At 44.6% G+C, this 19,179-nt stretch overlaps 1 pseudogene; it reads right to left on the bottom strand.

The window, feature by feature from the left end:
* Window positions 1-6,439: 6,439 nt before the first annotated feature.
* Window positions 6,440-18,331, bottom strand: LOC141175709 (cingulin-like; annotated as a pseudogene).
* Window positions 18,332-19,179: the final 848 nt, after the last annotated feature.

Below are 19,179 nucleotides of genomic sequence, written 5' to 3'. Positions count from 1 at the left end.
GACAGTATCTGACTTCCCTGACTAGTTGCCATCTTCCAGCACCACGGACAGCATCTATTTTCTCTGACTATAGTGGGAGTTGCCATCTTTCAGCATCATGGACAGCATCTGATTTCACTGACTATAGTGGGAGTGGCCATCTTCCAGCACCATGGACAGTATCTGACTTCCCTGACTAGTTGCCATCTTCCAGCACCACGGACAGCATCTGATTTCTCTGACTATAGTGGGAGTTGCCATCTTTCAGCATCATGGACAGCATCTGATTTCACTGACTATAGTGGGAGTTGCCATCTTCCAGCACCATGGACAGCATCTGATTTCACTGACTATAGTGGGATTTGCCATCTTTCAGCATCATGGACAGCATCTGATTTCACTGACTATAGTGGGAGTTGCCATCTTCCAGCACCATGGACAGTATCTGACTTCCCTGACTGTAGTTGTCATCTTCCAGCATCGTGGACAGCATCTGATTTCAGTGACTATAGTGAGAATTACCATCTTCCAGCACCATGGACAGTATGTGATGTCACTGACTATAGTGGGAGTTGCCATCTTCCAGCACCATGGACAGCATCTGATGTCACTGACTATAGTGAGAGTTACCATCTTCCAGCACCATGGACAGTATGTGATGTCACTGACTATAGTGGGAGTTGCCATCTTCCAGCACCATGGACAGCATCTGATGTCACTGACTATAGTGGGAATTGCCATCTTCCAGCACCATAGACAGCATCTGATTTCACTGACTATAGTGGGAGTTGCCATCTTCCAGCATCGTGGACATCATCTGAGATCCCTGACTATAGTGGGAGTTGCCATCTTCCAGCACCATGGACAGCATCTGATTTTCCTGACTGTAGTTGCCATCTACCAGCATCATGGACAGCATCTGATTTCACTGACTATAGTTGGAGTTGCCATCTTCCAGCACCATGGACAGCATCTGATTTTCCTGACTGCAGTTGACATCTTCCAGCACCATGGACAGCATCTGATTTCAGGGACTACAGTGGTAGTTTCTGTCCTCGAGAACCATGGACAGCATCTGATGTTACTGACTATAGTGTGAGTTACCATCTTCCAGCATCATGGACAGAATCTGATTCCCCTGACTATAGCAGCCATCTTCCAGCATCGTGGACAGCATCTGATTTCAGTGACTATAGTGGGAGTTGCCATCTTACAGCACAATGGACAGCATCTGATTCCCCTGACTATAGTTGCCATCTTCCAGCATCATGGACAGCATCTGATTTCACTGACAATAGTGGGAGTTGCCATCTTCCAGCATCATGGACAGAATCTGATTCCCCTGACTATAGCAGCCATCTTCCAGCATCGTGGACAGCATCTGATTTCACTGACTATAGTGGGAGTTGCCATCTTACAGCATCATGGACAACATCTGATTTCACTGACTATAGTGGGAGTTGCCATCTTCCAGCATCATGGACAGCATCTGATTTCATTGACTATAGTGGAAGTTGCCATCTTACAGCATCATGGACAGCATCTGATTTCACTGACTATAGTGGGAGTTGCCATCTTCTAGCACCATGGACAGCATCTGATTTCAGGGACTACAGTGGGAGTTTCTGTCCTCGAGCACCATGGACAGCATCTGATGTCACTGACTATAGTGGGAATTGCCATCTTCCAGCACCATGGACAGCATCTGACTTCCCTGACTGTAGTTGCCATCTTCCAGCACCATAGACAGCATCTGATTTCACTGACTATAGTGGGAATTGCCATCTTCCAGCACCATGGACAGCATCTGACTTCCCTGACTGTAGTTGCCATCTTCCAGCACCATGGACAGCATCTGATTTCACTGACTATAGTGGGAGTTGCCATCTTCCAGCACCATGGACAGTATCTGACTTCCCTGACTGTAGTTGCCATCTTCCAGCACCATGGACAGCATCTGATTTCACTGACTATAGTGGGAGTTGCCATCTTCCAGCATCATGGACAGCATCTGATTTCATTGACTATAGTGGAAGTTGCCATCTTACAGCATCATGGACAGCATCTGATTTCACTGACTATAGTGGGAGTTGCCATCTTCTAGCACCATGGACAGCATCTGATTTCAGGGACTACAGTGGGAGTTTCTGTCCTCGAGCACCATGGACAGCATCTGATGTCACTGACTATAGTGGGAATTGCCATCTTCCAGCACCATGGACAGCATCTGACTTCCCTGACTGTAGTTGCCATCTTCCAGCACCATAGACAGCATCTGATTTCACTGACTATAGTGGGAATTGCCATCTTCCAGCACCATGGACAGCATCTGACTTCCCTGACTGTAGTTGCCATCTTCCAGCACCATGGACAGCATCTGATTTCACTGACTATAGTGGGAGTTGCCATCTTCCAGCACCATGGACAGTATCTGACTTCCCTGACTGTAGTTGCCATCTTCCAGCACCATGGACAGCATCTGATTTCACTGACTATAGTGGGAGTTGCCATCTTTCAGCATCGTGGACAGCATCTGATTTCAGTGACTATAGTGGGAGTTGCCATCTTTCAGCACCATGGACAGCATCTGATTTCACTGACTATAGTGGGAGTTGCCATCTTCCAGCATCATGGACAGCATCTGATTTCACTGACTATAGTGGGAGTTGCCATCTTCCAGCATCGTGGACAGCATCTGATTTCACTGACTATAGTGGGAGTTGCCATCTTTCAGCACCATGGACAGCATCTGATTTCACCGACTATAGTGGGAGTTTCTGTCCTCGAGCACCATGGACAGTATCTGACTTCCCTGACTGTAGTTGTCATCTTCCAGCATCGTGGACAGCATCTGATTTCACTGACTATAGTGGGAATTGACATCTTCCAGCACCATGGACAGCATCTGACTTCCCTGACTGTAGTTGCCATCTTCCAGCACCATGGACAGCATCTGATTTCACTGACTATAGTGGGAGTTGCCATCTTCCAGCACCATGGACAGCATCTGATTTCACTGACTATAGTGGGAGTTGCCATCTTCCAGCACCATGGACAGTATCTGACTTCCCTGACTGTAGTTGTCATCTTCCAGCACCATGGACAGCATCTGATTTCACTGACTATAGTGGGAGCTGCCATCTTCCAGCATCATGGACAGCATCTGATTTCAGTGACTATAGTGGGAGTTGCCATCTTACAGCACCATGGACAGCGTCTGATGTCACTGACTATAGTGGGAATTGCCATCTTCCAGCACCATGGACAGCATCTGACTTCCCTGATTGTAGTTGCCATCTTCCAGCAGTATGGACAGCATCTGATTTCACCGACTATAGTGGGAGTTTCTGTACTCGAGCACCATGGACAGTATCTGACTTCCCTGACTGTAGTTGTCATCTTCCAGCATCATGGACAGCATCTGATTTCACTGACTATAGTGGGAGTTGCCATCTTCCAGCACCATGGACAGCACCTGAGATCCCTGACTATAGTGGGAGTTGCAATCTTCCAGCACCATGGACAGCATCTGATTTTCCTGACTGTAGTTGCCATCTACCAGCACCATGGACAGCATCTGATTTCACTGACTATAGTTGGAGTTGCCATCTTCCAGCACCATGGACAGCATCTGATTTCAGGGACTACAGTGGGAGTTTCTGTCCTCGAGCACCATGGACAGCATCTGATGTCACTGACTATAGTGTGAGTTACCATCTTCCAGCATCATGGACAGCATCTGATTTCACTGACAATAGTGGGAGTTGCCATCTTCCAGCATCATGGACAGCATCTGATTTCAGTGACTATAGTGGGAGTTGCCATCTTACAGCACCATGGACAGCGTCTGATGTCACTGACTATAGTGGGAATTGCCATCTTCCAGCACCATGGACAGCATCTGACTTCCCTGATTGTAGTTGCCATCTTCCAGCATCATGGACAGCATCTGATTTCACCGACTATAGTGGGAGTTTCTGTACTCGAGCACCATGGACAGTATCTGACTTCCCTGACTGTAGTTGTCATCTTCCAGCATCATGGACAGCATCTGATTTCACTGACTATAGTGGGAGTTGCCATCTTCCAGCACCATGGACAGCACCTGAGATCCCTGACTATAGTGGGAGTTGCAATCTTCCAGCACCATGGACAGCATCTGATTTTCCTGACTGTAGTTGCCATCTACCAGCACCATGGACAGCATCTGATTTCACTGACTATAGTTGGAGTTGCCATCTTCCAGCACCATGGACAGCATCTGATTTCAGGGACTACAGTGGGAGTTTCTGTCCTCGAGCACCATGGACAGCATCTGATGTCACTGACTATAGTGTGAGTTACCATCTTCCAGCATCATGGACAGCATCTGATTTCAGTGACTATAGTGGGAGTTGCCAACTTACAGCACCATGGACAGCGTCTGATGTCACTGACTATAGTGGGAATTGCCATCTTCCAGCACCATGGACAGCATCTGACTTCCCTGATTGTAGTTGCCATCTTCCAGCACCATGGACAGCATCTGATTTGACTGACTATAGTGGGAGTTGCCATCTTCCAGCACCATGGACAGCATCTGATATCACTGACTATAGTGGGAGTTGCCATCTTCCAGCACCATGGGCAGTATCTGACTTCCCTGACTGTAGTTGCCATCTTCCAGCACCATGGACAGCATCTGATTTCACTGACTATAGTGGGAGTTGCCATCTTCCAGCATCATGGACAGCATATGATTTCACTGACTATAGTGGGAGTTGCCATCTTCCAGCATCGTGGACAGCATCTGATTTCACTGACTATAGTGGGAGTTGCCATCTTCCAGCATCATGGACAGCATATGATTTCACTGACTATAGTGGGAGTTGCCATCTTCCAGCATCGTGGACAGCATCTGATTTCAGTGACTATAATGGGAGTTGCCATCTTTCAGCATCGTGGACAGCATCTGATTTCACTGACTATAGTGGGAGTTGCCATCTTCCAGCACCATGGACAGTATCTGACTTCCCTGACTAGTTGCCATCTTCCAGCACCATGGACAGCATCTGATTTCTCTGACTATAGTGGGAGTTGCCATCTTTCAGCATCATGGACAGCATCTGATTTCACTGACTATAGTGGGAGTGGCCATCTTCCAGCACCATGGACAGTATCTGACTTCCCTGACTAGTTGCCATCTTCCAGCACCACGGACAGCATCTGATTTCTCTGACTATAGTGGGAGTTGCCATCTTTCAGCATCATGGACAGCATCTGATTTCACTGACTATAGTGGGAGTTGCCATCTTCCAGCACCATGGACAGCATCTGATTTCACTGACTATAGTGGGATTTGCCATCTTTCAGCATCATGGACAGCATCTGATTTCACTGACTATAGTGGGAGTTGCCATCTTCCAGCACCATGGACAGTATCTGACTTCTCTGACTGTAGTTGTCATCTTCCAGCATCGTGGACAGCATCTGATTTCAGTGACTATAGTGTGAGTTGCCATCTTTCAGCACCATGGACTGCACCTCATTTCAGTGACTATAGTGGGAGTTGCCATCTTCCAGCACCATGGACCGCACCTCATTTCAGTGACTATAGTGGGAGTTGCCATCTTTCATCAGTTGATTTCACTGACTCTGAAGATCCCTAGTAGTCTTGATGCTTTTCCAAATGTACATTTTAATTCATTATTTATTTTGAGAAGTGTCTGGTAACACGATTCCTTGCTTAACGTGTGATTTTCTATTTAAGTTAGTTAATATTTTATCTTTCTACAAGACTTTCCCATGTCTAGTGCAAGTTTTACAAGACAATGTATCTTAGTGCAATACAAGTGCATGAAGAACCCTTGCCCCTCATTGTTGAACCAAGCTTGTAATTTTAACCCCTTACATCTACTCTGGTAGTTATCACTTTCTATCAGATTTGTGAAAAACGATGAGAAATTGTAGCAAGCAATATGTTCTAGCTCTACTACTGTCACTTTAGTAACTAATTAAACCAGTAACAACTTTATATGTAAATCACATATTGATTAGCAGATTGATGCTTAAAGGGATTGTAACAATTTTCAATTAATTGTGCTTTATTACTCCGATGCATGCAACTTTGCAAACTGTTCACAGCTCCTATGCAAAGCTATGTGCCTTGTATAGTCTGAAGGGACAAAGTGTGACTTTGTCTTGCATTTTGCTCCATTTTTCAATAAAGGACTTGGTTAGAACATGCCGGACACCTCCTGCTGTATATTCTGCTGTAGGTCACATTTTTTTCTAAATACCATCCTTATATCTGCAGTAAAATTTTACACAATTCATATCAGTGATCCAAAAACATTTATCTCTGTAGCAGTCATCAAATTAATTCAGTCTTCTCCGCCCCGCACCCATCCCTATATAACAGTAATCTGCAGATACTGCAGACGTTACAAGGCGTCATAACTTATTATGGACAGAAGTCCCTTCATTTGCTTTTATTGAGGTCACCTTCGTGTGGATGATCATTCTCGATCACATCCACCAGTTTATTGGATGGAGCAATAAGTCTTTGCATTTCCAATTCTACTTCTACAAGCTTGCAATGTGCGGAGACCTAAGAGATTAGATTTAGGATGCTGGGAATACTGTTCTATTTTGGTTGAAGCCGGTATATTGGTGATGCTTGTATACAGCAATGCACCTCCACTATATGGTCAGGCGGCTGTACCTTATAGGAAGGTGATGCCACCTGCTGGCAGCTTGTCCACCATTGTATGACCACCCTGAATACCACCTCAGATGGTAAATAGAAGACAGCAATGGTTAATTTGTCATCTGATACATCTGATCTTGGATAGAACTCAAAATAGAACACTTTATAATATTTGTTATTGGGAGGAAGATACTAAGTATCTACATGTTTATCAAATAAGTAAACATAAGTGTCCTCTAATAGAAACCTAATACACAAAGCACATGCTCCTGTAAAACCATCAGGTCCCGATTCATCATTGACTTTTTTTATATATTTTTTAAGTCCCTTTATTTTTTGTCTTCATTGCCGTCATTTGTGCAAAATTCAAGAATCGCCTGCACCGTTTCGAAGAATTTTGCACAAAGTCAAGAATCATTTCTTGCAATTTTTTTAGTGTAAAATGTCCCAAAAAAATGCACCAAAAAATTCTGACATGCACAGTTGTGCAAAAAAAATTTTTTTCCACTTTTCTGGAAACCGAAAATGATGAATCAGGTGAAAATATCTGCAAACTCTAAACCCTGCCCACAATGGCGAACTAAAAGAAAACACACAGAAAATTGACTTTAAAAAGGCGCAAAAGAATAGCAAGCTAAAAATATACAAAACTAGACAAAAAAAGCTCAAAAGAAAAATGAGCTAAAATGTATAAAACTAGACAAAGGTGCAAGAGAAAAATGAGCTAAAAATATACAAAACTAGACAAAAAAGCTCAAAAGAAAAATGTATAAAAATGTATAAAACTTGACAAAAAAGCTCAAAAGAAAAATGAGCTAAAAATATACAAAACTAGACAATAAAGCTCAAAAGAAAAATTAGCTAAAAATATACAAAACTAGACAAAAAAGCGTGAGAAAAATGAGCTAAAAGTATACAAAACTAGACAAAAAAGCTCAAAAGAAAAATGAGCTAAAATGTATAAAACTAGACAAAGGTGCAAGAGAAAAATGAGCTACAAATATACAAAACTAGACAAAAAAAAAGCACAAAAGCAATGATGAATCAGCCCCATCCTCTGTTCCCTGCATTCATTCACACTTTAATGTGTTGACATACTATAAAGTTTTCGATGGTTGTCCCCTTTTTATTGTTTTTTTGACAATAAGCTGATCTCCTTCGACTGTGACCACCAGTGATGAGCTCCGTACAAACTCAGAGGCAAGTATTCAATTTCTCTACACCACTACCACTGGAGGAATTAAATAGACTTTCCACCTTTTGGTGACAATTTTTTTTTTTTACGTGAGATTTATTTTGGGCTAAAAATAATTTTTGTAATTGGGAGTTCATTAAATATTTTGCACTGTTTGGCGTTTACAGGTTCTTTGTTTCGCCGCACATTCAACTTCTGACGTGGTCTGTGGTCATACATCAGCTGAGAGCAGCTCGGAAAAAGGCATAGACAAAAGATACAAACTCTCCATTTATTGACTAGGAATGAGCTCACTGACTGATTCTCGGTTAACTCATTTTTGCAGTCAACTTGTCAACACAGAGGCTACAGAAGGTAAAAAAAATTCAACATTTTTAATAAAAACCCAATTGCGAAAATTATGAGAAATCATCCTGAAAGGTTCTCATTGATATCTATGGACTTTCCTTACAATGCATTCTAGGGTCTACACTAATGGCCGACTAGCTAGGACCTCATTCTGCTCAAAAACTTTAACTTCATGTGTTCATGTGTCACATTCACAAGGATGAAGAAGGTCAAGATATGAGAAAATTCTGAAGGCTGGTAGAGGCTGGAGACCACAATGGCTCGTTATTTCCTTCCCCAGGCTCATAAAACAGCAACTCTGCAAGCCAATGTTTTTGCACTGTCAATATATTATCAGACTGCAAAAGAAATGTGGTGACCACTGCTCTTTCACGAAGCATTGAGTTTGGGCTTTATGAGATGAGAAGAGTATCATCAGGGTTACCCTTGTCCATAGGCAGAATTTGGTATTGCAGCTTAAGAAGGTGCTTGGTTGCAATACCAGCCTCAACCTTTAGACAAGGATTGAACTGTTTATAGAATATAAAAAAAAATGCAAGATACTTTATTTTAATTTCATAAAACAATATAAAGCTATAATGAGATATCCTACAGAATGGCACAAATGTGTGTATTTTGAAGATAACTAATAATTCTCCTCTATTTCTGATTTTAAAAATCTCCGAGGATTTTACTGCACCATTTCTTCAATATCCTCAAAGAACTTTTCTTTCTAAAATTATAGATCCGAAAATAAGAATAATTTATAACTTTCCTAATGCGCAGCGAAGAGGTCACAAGTAACATCTCAATATTAGATAGAACTAATAAAGACCTTTCCAAATGTACCAGCAAATCCTGCGCCGCCTTTATTACTGCAGAAATTGAGCTTTCTGCTGCCTCGGTACCTCGGGTCAGCTCCGATAATTAACCCCTGGATCAAATACTTTATGACGCCGTCTGGTCAAGGGTTGGTAGGGGACACATATTTTTAACTAAAGTAATAAATTATGCGACCCTAAAATATTACAAAAACTGGAAATGCTCTTTCTGTGGATAACCAGAATACCCCTTTAAGTTACTTATTTATATAGGGAATTGGCACATTTAGTCTATGAATTCATCATTTCTGCAATGCCCATTGCTAAAAAAAATGTTTTTGTTGAGAAAATCCTATCAATGCATCATTATTCATGGAAAATGGCAGAAAAAAGTGATATCTGAAGAGTTCCTTTAAATGTAGGTGGAGCAGGGAATCGTCTGTACACCCAGCGGTGGAGCAGGGAATCGTCTGTACACCCAGCGGTGGAGCAGGGAATCGTCTGTACACCCAGCGGTGGAGCAGGGAATCGTCTGTACAGCCAGCGGTGGAGCAGGGAATCGTCTGTACACCCAGCGGTGGAGCAGGGAATCGTCTGTACAGCCAGCGGTGGAGCAGGGAATTGTCTGTACATCCAGCGGTGGAGCGGGAAATCGTCTGTACACCCAGCGGTGGAGCGGGAAATCGTCTGTACACCCAGCGGTGGAGCGGGAAATCGTCTGTACAACCAGCGGTGGAGCGGGGAATCGTCTGTACATCCAGCGGTGGAGCAGAGAATCGTCTGCACAACCAGCGGTGGAGCAGGGAAGCGTCTGTACACCCAGCGGTGGAGCAGGGAATCGTCTGTACACCCAGCGGTGGAGCAGGGAATCGTCTGTACACTCAGCGGTGGAGCAGGGAATCGTCTGTACAACCATCGGTGGAGCGGGGAATCGTCTGTACAACCAGTGGTGGAGCGGGGAATCGTCTGTACAACCAGTGGTGGAGCGGGGAATCGTCTGCGCACCCAGCGGTGGAGCGGAGAATTGTCTGTGCACCCAGCGGTGGAGCAGGGAATAGTCTGTGCACCCAGCGGTGGAGCAGGGAATCGTCTATGCAACCAGTGGTGGAGCAGGGAATCGTCAGCGCACCCAGCGGTGGAGCAGGGAATTGTCTGTGCACCCAGCGGTGGAGCAGGGAATAGTCTGTACACCCAGCGGTGGAGCGGGGAATCGTCTGTACACCCATCGGTGGAGCGGGGAATCGTCTGTACAAACAGTGGTGGAGCGGGGAATCGTCTGCGCACCCAGCGGTGGAGCGGGGAATTGTCTGTGCACCCAGCAGTGGAGCAGGGAATAGTCTGTGCACCCAGCGGTGGAGCAGGGAATCGTCTATGCAACCAGTGGTGGAGCAGGGAATCGTCAGCGCACCCAGCGGTGGAGCAGGGAATTGTCTGTGCACCCAGCGGTGGAGCAGGGAATCGTCTGTGCACCCAGCGGTGGAGCAGGGAATTGTCTGTGCACCCAGCGGTGGAGCAGGGAATCGTCTGTGCACCCAGCGGTGGAGCAGGGAATTGTCTGTGCACCCAGCGGTGGAGAAGGGAATCATCTGCACACCCAGCAGTGGGGCAAGGATACATCTTTGAGATTGGCTTTGGACAAAGGATTCGTCTTCATGAGACCAGTGGTGGACTAAAAATGCATCCGCACAGGACAAAAGGAGTATTGCTCCCTTTACCAATGTTTTCTTCAGGTCTCCATTTACCAGACTCTATTGTTGATGTAGACATGTCTGGTCAGCACAACATCACTAGTGAAACATCATTAGTTTGTTACTAGACAGTTAGAGTAATATTACGTTCAGTTTTATTCCTTTTTTTTTATATATGAATTTTTTAGCTTTTTGTAAGAACATCATCTTATGATGTCAAAATACTCTTTAACCACTGATGCCGATCGTCCGCAGAGACTTCAAAACAGCCATCCCCAGAGATAGCCCTGGAAGGTTCTGTAAGCGCTTCTAGAAGGCACCTGTCATACGCGACCTGCTCCCAAAAATCCAAACTCTAAATAAATCACTAAAACAGCTGTTGCCCTTCGCCCCTTGGTAATGAAGTTATGTGATCCGCTGGTCTCTTGCAGTCCCGGCTGGGAGTTATTAGAAATCAAGGTAACATTCTAAAACTTCCAAAGCTTTGAAACGCGAAGGCAGCAGGAAGCCAAATGTTTAAGCCTCAGTGCGCCTTGAGATTGCTTCTGTCTGGGCACAACATCTTATTATCTGTACTGTGACTGGATGTGTTACCTGCCTTGACCTCTCTTTGTTTCACTGTGGATAAAACGTGTCTTCACAAGCTGAGTATGTTTGGATTGCTGTCATTCTATTCATCCATGGCTTTAAAAGAAATAATCCTGGAATCGCTGGAGACGATCTCCACATTTGTATAGAAACCTTATCGTGATGAATAAGAATCGGGTTATTTCTGGAATCAAAGCAAAGATCACCGAGCTACGACTTGGCTACTTTAGACACATCATACGAAGAGGGCAATCACTGGAGAAGGACATCATGGTCCAAAGAATAAAAGGAACAAGACGAAGAGGAAGACGAGCAACCCGATGGCTTGATACTATCAAGATAACGGTGGAGAAGACCCTGGTGGACCTTTCTAGGCTTGTACAAGATCGATCTTCCTACAAGAGCGTTCATCCATCAAGTCGCCATGACTCAAGACTGAGCTGAAGACTGTTAAAAATAAAAAATGTAAAAATCCAATGCAATACCGATGTTCCGCATGGGATTTGATTTTTGTGGAGGCACACAGACTCCCTTCATGGGTATGTGTACATGACATCTTTTTCAGGTGGGCGAATCTGCCGAGTTTTTCGAGCGGAACACGCTTCAGCAAAACCGTCATCTCTTTTTACTGTTTTTTTTTGGGGGGGGTGTATTTCCTGAGTGCTTTTTCAACAGGTTTTTTGAGCATTTTTTTAATTGCGTTTTGGGTCATTTTTTTGTTTTTTTTCACTCCACTCCAATGAAGGAACCGTTAGCAGTTTTTGATGCAAAAAGATGATCGGGAGTCTTTTGAGTCTACCCATTGACTCTTGTATTGTAGAGTATGGAGCTTCTTCATAGCTAAATCTACCTGAAAAAATCATCATGTGCACACTGTTTTTTAGACAATGGAACAACCACCGAGTTTTCACAGGCAAAGCCGCTTCCGGAAAATGCCGTGGTGGTTTTCCTAAGTCAGTATAGCCATCTTTTTGCCGGGGTTTTTCTCTCCTATACTGTGATGTGTAGAGTGTGGGTGTCTTCCTAGCTGAAGCCGCCCGAAGAATGAGCATGTACCTTCTTTTAACAGCTTCAAGACGAATGTGACATGAGATGTCACGACAGTAATGTCGTTTTGATATTGCTGTGCACCATGTTTATTTTATGGGCCGCATTTCCGATTCTTTTCAAGTGGATTCTGGGCGGAATTCACCTGATAACCACTTTGAGATCATGTAATCTATGGTTCTGTGCACACTGAATTCATTTTTTTAGGAGTTTTTGCAGCGGAAACTGAATGGGAACTTTCAAAATCCTCCTCAAAAATACAAAACTCCCCAAACAACTTAGTGTCTGCTCCATAAACTCTCAGCCAGAAATAGGTTCAGAAAGAATCTGGAAACTTAAAGGAAGGACATATACTTCTCCTCCCCTCTAGATTTACTTCTAGCTGTGGCTCAATAATTGCACGAAAAATGGCAATGTCAATTTTGCAGAAAAATAACTTTGCATGTGATACCACCCTTAGACCGTATTGATTTTTTTTGCATTTTAAGCTATATTTTTTCCAGTTGTTTCAATGCCATTTGTTTGTGGCATCCCATAGAGCTGCCTAATAAAAAAAATAAAAATAAAAAAACATAAAAAAAAACACCATACCAAGAGCATATGCTGTATTTTGAAATAAAAAATTCCAAAAATGCTAAAAAATGCTTAGACAAAAGGCAAAAATGAGTTGCATTTAATCATAAACCAACTTTTTGTGATGGAAAGTTATCCAACTGTTTGTGATGGAACGTTATCCAACTGTTTATGACGGAAAGTTACCCAACTGTTTGTGACGGAAAGTTACCCAACTGTTTCAGACGAAAAGTTACCCAACTGTTTGTGACGGAAAGTTACCCAACTGTTTGTGACGGAAAGTTACCCAACTGTTTGTGACGGAAAGTTACCCATCTGTTTGTGACGGAAAGTTACCTAACTGTTTGTGACGGAAAGTTACCCAACTGTTTGTGACGGAAAGTTACCCAACTGTTTGTGACGGAAAGTTACCCAACTGTTTGTGACGGAAAGTTACCCAACTGTTTGTGACGGAAAGTTACCCATCTGTTTGTGACGGAAAGTTACCCAACTGTTTGTGACGGAAAGTTACCCAACTGTTTGTGACGGAACGTTACCCAACTGTTTGTGACGGAACGTTACCCAACTGTTTGTGACGGAACGTTATCCAACTTTTATAACTTTTCATATAACCGAAAATAAGTGTCCAAATGACATAAGTGCAGGGCAAGTTTCAGAAGTTTCGGAATAGCTGGAGCGTTACAAGAACATTTTTGTTCCAATATTCCTCATTTGTATCGGTTTCCCTTTAATACAAGTGACAGGTTTTCACCGTCTTAGTGGAGTCCTCGCGCCATCGGGAGGCATCACTCACGTCGCTGGCATCTCGTCGCCACTTACATCTTTCATTTCTAGCCTGCAGATTACCATAGTGGAGTTTAAATAAACCTCCGTCTCCATGCAAATAACAGGCGGGTACAAATAGGGTAAAGATTTTCTTCTTCTTCTTCTGTCATTATTAGGACATAGTTATTGATAGCAGCTGTATCCATGTAATGGCCACGGGATTTATGATTAGCGGGTATAAAAGAATAATGATCTTCCAGGGACACATCTGGATCTCGCCTGAAATATTGATGGAACAATTACTGTGCTGATCATCCGACGCTGGAGATTAGGAGATTTATGCTGTTTTATTTATATGCGGCGGTTTTATGTATTAGTCAAAGCAACATGGACATATCCAGATCAGTTCATTCTCTTCCTGTAATAAGTCATCCTATGGAGAAAGCTGGGTGATGATCAATATTACCTCTATAGCATGTAGGATCGGAATGTCACCCAGCTTTCCCAGTTTCCTCATGAGCAAAAAACCTTTTTATAAAGCAATGACATATATGATTTATATCATTGCATCAATGGGCACATCTCTCATTTTGGAGCCATAGTAATCAATATAGTCATTATTACAGCTTTCACATGTCCTTTCCCGGCTTTCCCAGTATCTTCAGGAGCAAATCAACCTTTAAATAAAGCAATATTTAATAAAGGTTGATATTAATTCATAATTAGTCAATTTTGTTATTTAGGAGCCGAGAACAGCAAGGTGATAATCTAATATAAATAGTCCAAACGATGGCCGGCGCTCACATAGTCTTAAAGGAATTGCTTTATTGATCCACAAAAAATGGTTGAACACAACAGCTCAAAAATTAAAAAAGGCAGAAAATAAATATCTGCTGCGCTCCCAGGCAAAATCTTTAAGACCTACTTGGTCCTTTTGTCAGGCTTGAGGACCATGCAGGTCTGACGCATGTTGCCTAAGATATTTATTGGGGGTCAGCAAACTGAGGGTCTCTGGGTGTTATGGCTTCATTGCCACTATCTGAACATTTTTGGGACTTTTTGAATACTTTATTGTATGGATCTGAATAGGGTGACCGGTGCAAGACCGATCCGATGAGCATTTACCGGTATTTTTTGATTATTTCTTGTATTAATATAAGTTTTAGTATTTTTCGGAATCTGTCACTTAGTCGCAGACAATGAACCGCGAGCGTCGCACTAATATATTTTGATTTATTTCCATTCCTCCATATCTTTGCTGACATCAATCCTTCGATTCTTTTCATCATTTGTCGCTTTTGACTAATGGATAATGACAAGATCTCGTCTCATTATCATCCCGGAGAGGAGGTGACGGATGCGGTGTCAGTGATGGCTGTCACCGGTGAGGAGCCAATGGACAGGCGGTGAGATGGGACACATCGCGTCTCCGTTATTGGGTTTATTAAAAAGACATTTAAATGAAAGTGCAGCACGGCCTTATGGGTAAAATATCAATCACCTAAAGATATGACTTATTTTGTTTCTTTCTATATGTCAGTTACAAAGTTACAGAAAAGTACTCAAGATCGGAGGGGATTCATCTAATAAGTCCACGGTGGGCTCCTTAGCTATTATTTTTATGCCATCAGTCATTGTCAGGAGGAGGAATGTTACACATGTAATATCCTAGAGCCTTTTCAGTGGCGGCAATGCCCGCTTGGCTTCAGCAAGGTAACAACATCAATGTCCATTTTAAGCACCGTATTTACCTTTTGCTGGGTCTAGCGGCTTCCATCAGCTGTGTTCTGCCAAAGCTGTGGCTTAAGGCTCACCAGGTGTGGCCTCCAGACCTCGTGCCCCCCCCCCCGGGTCTAATAGTGTCCCAGGCACAGGGATCAGGTCTCTTGCCTTCCTGTGTTTCAAAACCACCCGGATATATATATCCCTCTGTGCGCACAGGACCTGTGATGATGTCACAGCCATGTGATCAGTCACCTGAAGGGGAGGTACGTGGTCAGCCAGAACACACCCCCTCAGACATTTTGGCAATGCAGCAAGCCGCTGCATTACATATCCCCCCCCTCTTGTTCAAACCCATGGTATTGAACACATGATATATACAATCACATTATAACCCACGGTTCACACAGAGTCCATGTACTTGACGTTTGTGCTGCTCAGTTCCTGGAACATTAGTCATCAACATTTGCCCATTCCTTAGGGACCTACCATCTGTCATGGTCACTAACTTTGTCAAGTCACATTTCCGAGTCGTAACCTTGTCAGACCTCCCCTGCTCCCAGCAGTCAATGCAGCAGTGCGACTCACTTGCCCTTGTATCTAAGGTCAGGTCCGACTCCGTACTGTCTTGTACTCTACTGGGTCATTTGTATGGGCCTCTCAGACCTGAGTTACTGGAGGTCTCACTACCTTTAAACCCATGCCAGCTGTAGCCATTCTATTATTTGGAGGGCCCTTTCTCTGTCTGGTCTCACAATTTATAGACTGCTGCCATCTTCTGCTGCTCAGGTGACGCTGTCTTTCCATTCGCAGTCTGGCGAGATTCAACTGTTCTACCTCTCACAGGTAGGTCACTCGGTACTCCATCAGCATTCGTATATATGCGAGATTTTCTTCCGTTCCTACAGCGGAGAATGACACCATGCCGTCTTCATCCGGTATCCAGTCCTGATGATCACGTGGACTGCTTACTTTCATCACACCAGACTTCTTTACCATCATTTGCATGGCTTAGCCATTTCTCTCAATGAGCTTTCTTACCAGAGCATGAGGCACCCGGATGACTTCTTCCTGCAGACTTTGAGCTTTTCTCATAAGCTCCAGTTGTCTAATGGCTTGTTCCGTTTTCAACCGGACAATCCGCTTCGTGCGAACACATTGCCAGTGCATGTCACTTAGGATAGCCACCCTCTTCACTGTGACTTCAGTTGTGGACAGGACCACCAGCTGTTTAGCTTCTGAGGTCGAGTACACCTTACAGGCTCCCACGGCCTTCTTAAACTCTTCATGCACTGACTCTCTGGTGCATTCTTCTCTCAATTCTTCGGGTTCATCTATGAGACACTTGTACCAAGAAGTTTCTGTCTCACCAGTGGTCTCCAAACGATCATCTGGCTCAGGTTTCAGGGACAACTGACTTTCAACTTCTTCACCCTGTATGCTTCCCCTGAGCTGACTCACAGCTATGAACTCAAGAATTCTCCTTTTGACATTTTCCATCCCATACTGATCTTCTTTTAACACTTCCTCAGCTCTCTTCAGGTCTACCTTCTCATGGTATAGAGGATTAAGCGCAACTTGTTTGCCCTTTTCCTTCTCCAAGGCGACCTTGTTCATTGATTGTTACTTTACCAGACGACCTTTGAGCTCGAAAACTTCTTCCTCTAGCTCAACTACTCGCCCCTCTGACTCCAATGCGCCAACTCGGCTCTCGACAGCCAGTCTCTCAAGCTTCTCTTGCTTCAAATGGGCTTGTAGCGCCTCCTTTAGCTCCTTGATCTCGGCTCTTACATCCACCGAATCACCCAAGCTCGCATTATTCGAGGAGGTATTTGCTTCATACCTCCCTTCTCCAGTGGCAAACTCTTGACTCTGGTCTGTGACTTCTCCAATAGACTCCTCCATCTTTTTCTGCTCAGCTTCCATCCTGCCGATTCTATCCTTAAGGCACGTCTCTGCCCTTTGGAGATCATCACAAAATGTCCTCAGCTCCTTCACCTGTGCTTCCAGTCCTAGAATCTTTCTGCGGAGATCATCATTCTCATCACGGATGTCCTGCAGAGTGGTCTCAATCACTTGGCGCATGTGCTCTGCATCCGCCTTATCTTCCTCTAGTTTTTTATTAACCTTGAGGAGATCCTCATAGTCACTCTTGGTTTGTTGCAGGTCCCTATTGTGTTCATCATACTCCCTCTTGGATTCACGCAGCTCCTGGTTAAACTGTTAGCGCAGTTGTTCTAGGTCTTGATCGCGTCCAGAAACTTCGTCCTTCAGCTCCCCTTTTAAGGCAGATAGCTCCCTCTCCCGCTGGTGTAGTCCCTTGTCCAGCTTTTGCTTCTCCTGCATCAGCTGCTTCACCTGCTCCTGGAATCTCTGCACTTCCTTTCTTGTGACCTCTGCTTTCTCCGCATCCACAGAGCCTTTCTTCACTTGGTTCAGCTCTGACTGTACCAGGGAGAAACAATTTTTCATCTCATTCAGCTCATCTTCAGACTCCTCTTTCTCAAGCTTCAACTGCAAAACCTCCTCCTTGGTTTTGCGAATGTCCTCTTTACTTTTCTGCAACATTTCCTTCCATTGGTTGATTTCCTCACTGCTTTCCTCCAGTTCTCGCTGCAAGTTCTTCACAACCTGGTTTATTTTCTGCTGTTCAGACTCCAGACTCAGCTGGTCCTGGGACACGTTCTCCATGTTTTTCCTTAGTCGCTGCACGTCACTCTGATACCGCTGTCTGACAGGTTCCAGCTCTTGGTCATGATTGGCCACCTCCACTTTCAGCGCCCTTTTCAGAGTTTGTCGGTTCCTGATCCTTTTGTCTCAGTAGATCATCCTGCTTGTACCAAATGGGCAGAACTGCATTCAACTCTTCCTCTTGATCTTCTTTATTGTCGGATACTGTACCGGAGGTTGCTGCTGGCAATGTCTCTTCCTCTTCCATCTTGATCTTGTCGCGCCCCCAGGGCAATGGGGTACTCGGAGTCGGGGTCGATAGATGCTGGGGGAAAGGGATATGTCACAGTGGCTGGCCCTGTCCGTGGCCCAGGGCGGTCAACTAAAAGGGGAGAAAGTTTATATGGGGTTTATAGTTCGATCGTGACGCCACCTGTGGTTTCTGGTAATTTGTACCAGCGCTGCTGCAGACCTCTGAGGCAGTTTATAAGGCAGCTGGGATGGAACGGCTCCCCACAAGTGGAGCAGGCCTCAGGGCAGGGTAGAGTTTGATGGTGGGTGGTGATGCTGGGACCTGTAGTGCAGGTGGAATGGCGCAGCAGGAGTAACTGACATAGACAGGGGATTCGCTTCAATATGTTTACTAGTGCGGATGTCAGGTACGGTCCAGGGTACTCAGTAGGATGGGTGCACTTCAGGACTTCTCCCCAGTGAGCAGGTATAAGGCCTCCTGGTCCGTGTCTGCCTCTCTGTATGGTCCTGGCCAGCCTGCAACTGGGCCTAGCTTATGTGTCGTGCTGTTCCTTCACCTGTCGCTTGGTAGTAGGACCTTCTGCTGGCAACCACTATCCCTGGTAACACTGGGGCCTTCGTGGTTCCTGATCCTGTTAAGGGTTTAGCTTCAGGTCGGCCTGGGACTTGTAGTCCTCCTGGTATGCCGGTGATCCCTACTGGGTATAAAGGACCCTGTAGGCGCGGACCCGGTGTCCGGTTTGTATATTCGGGGTGAGCCTATGATGCTCCTCTACTCCCTCAACTCCTCTCTCCTCTCCTCCTTGCTGTTGGCCACACTCGGGGCCCTCAGAACACAGCAGCAGACGTGATGCGTCTTCGCTG

This window comes from Phyllobates terribilis, unplaced genomic scaffold (genome assembly GCF_046119375.1).
Source record: "Phyllobates terribilis strain yellow unplaced genomic scaffold, ASM4611937v1 Scaffold_14__1_contigs__length_39327217, whole genome shotgun sequence".
Classification (NCBI taxonomy): Eukaryota; Metazoa; Chordata; class Amphibia; order Anura; family Dendrobatidae; genus Phyllobates; species Phyllobates terribilis.
This window is presented reverse-complemented; position numbering and strand designations above follow the sequence as displayed.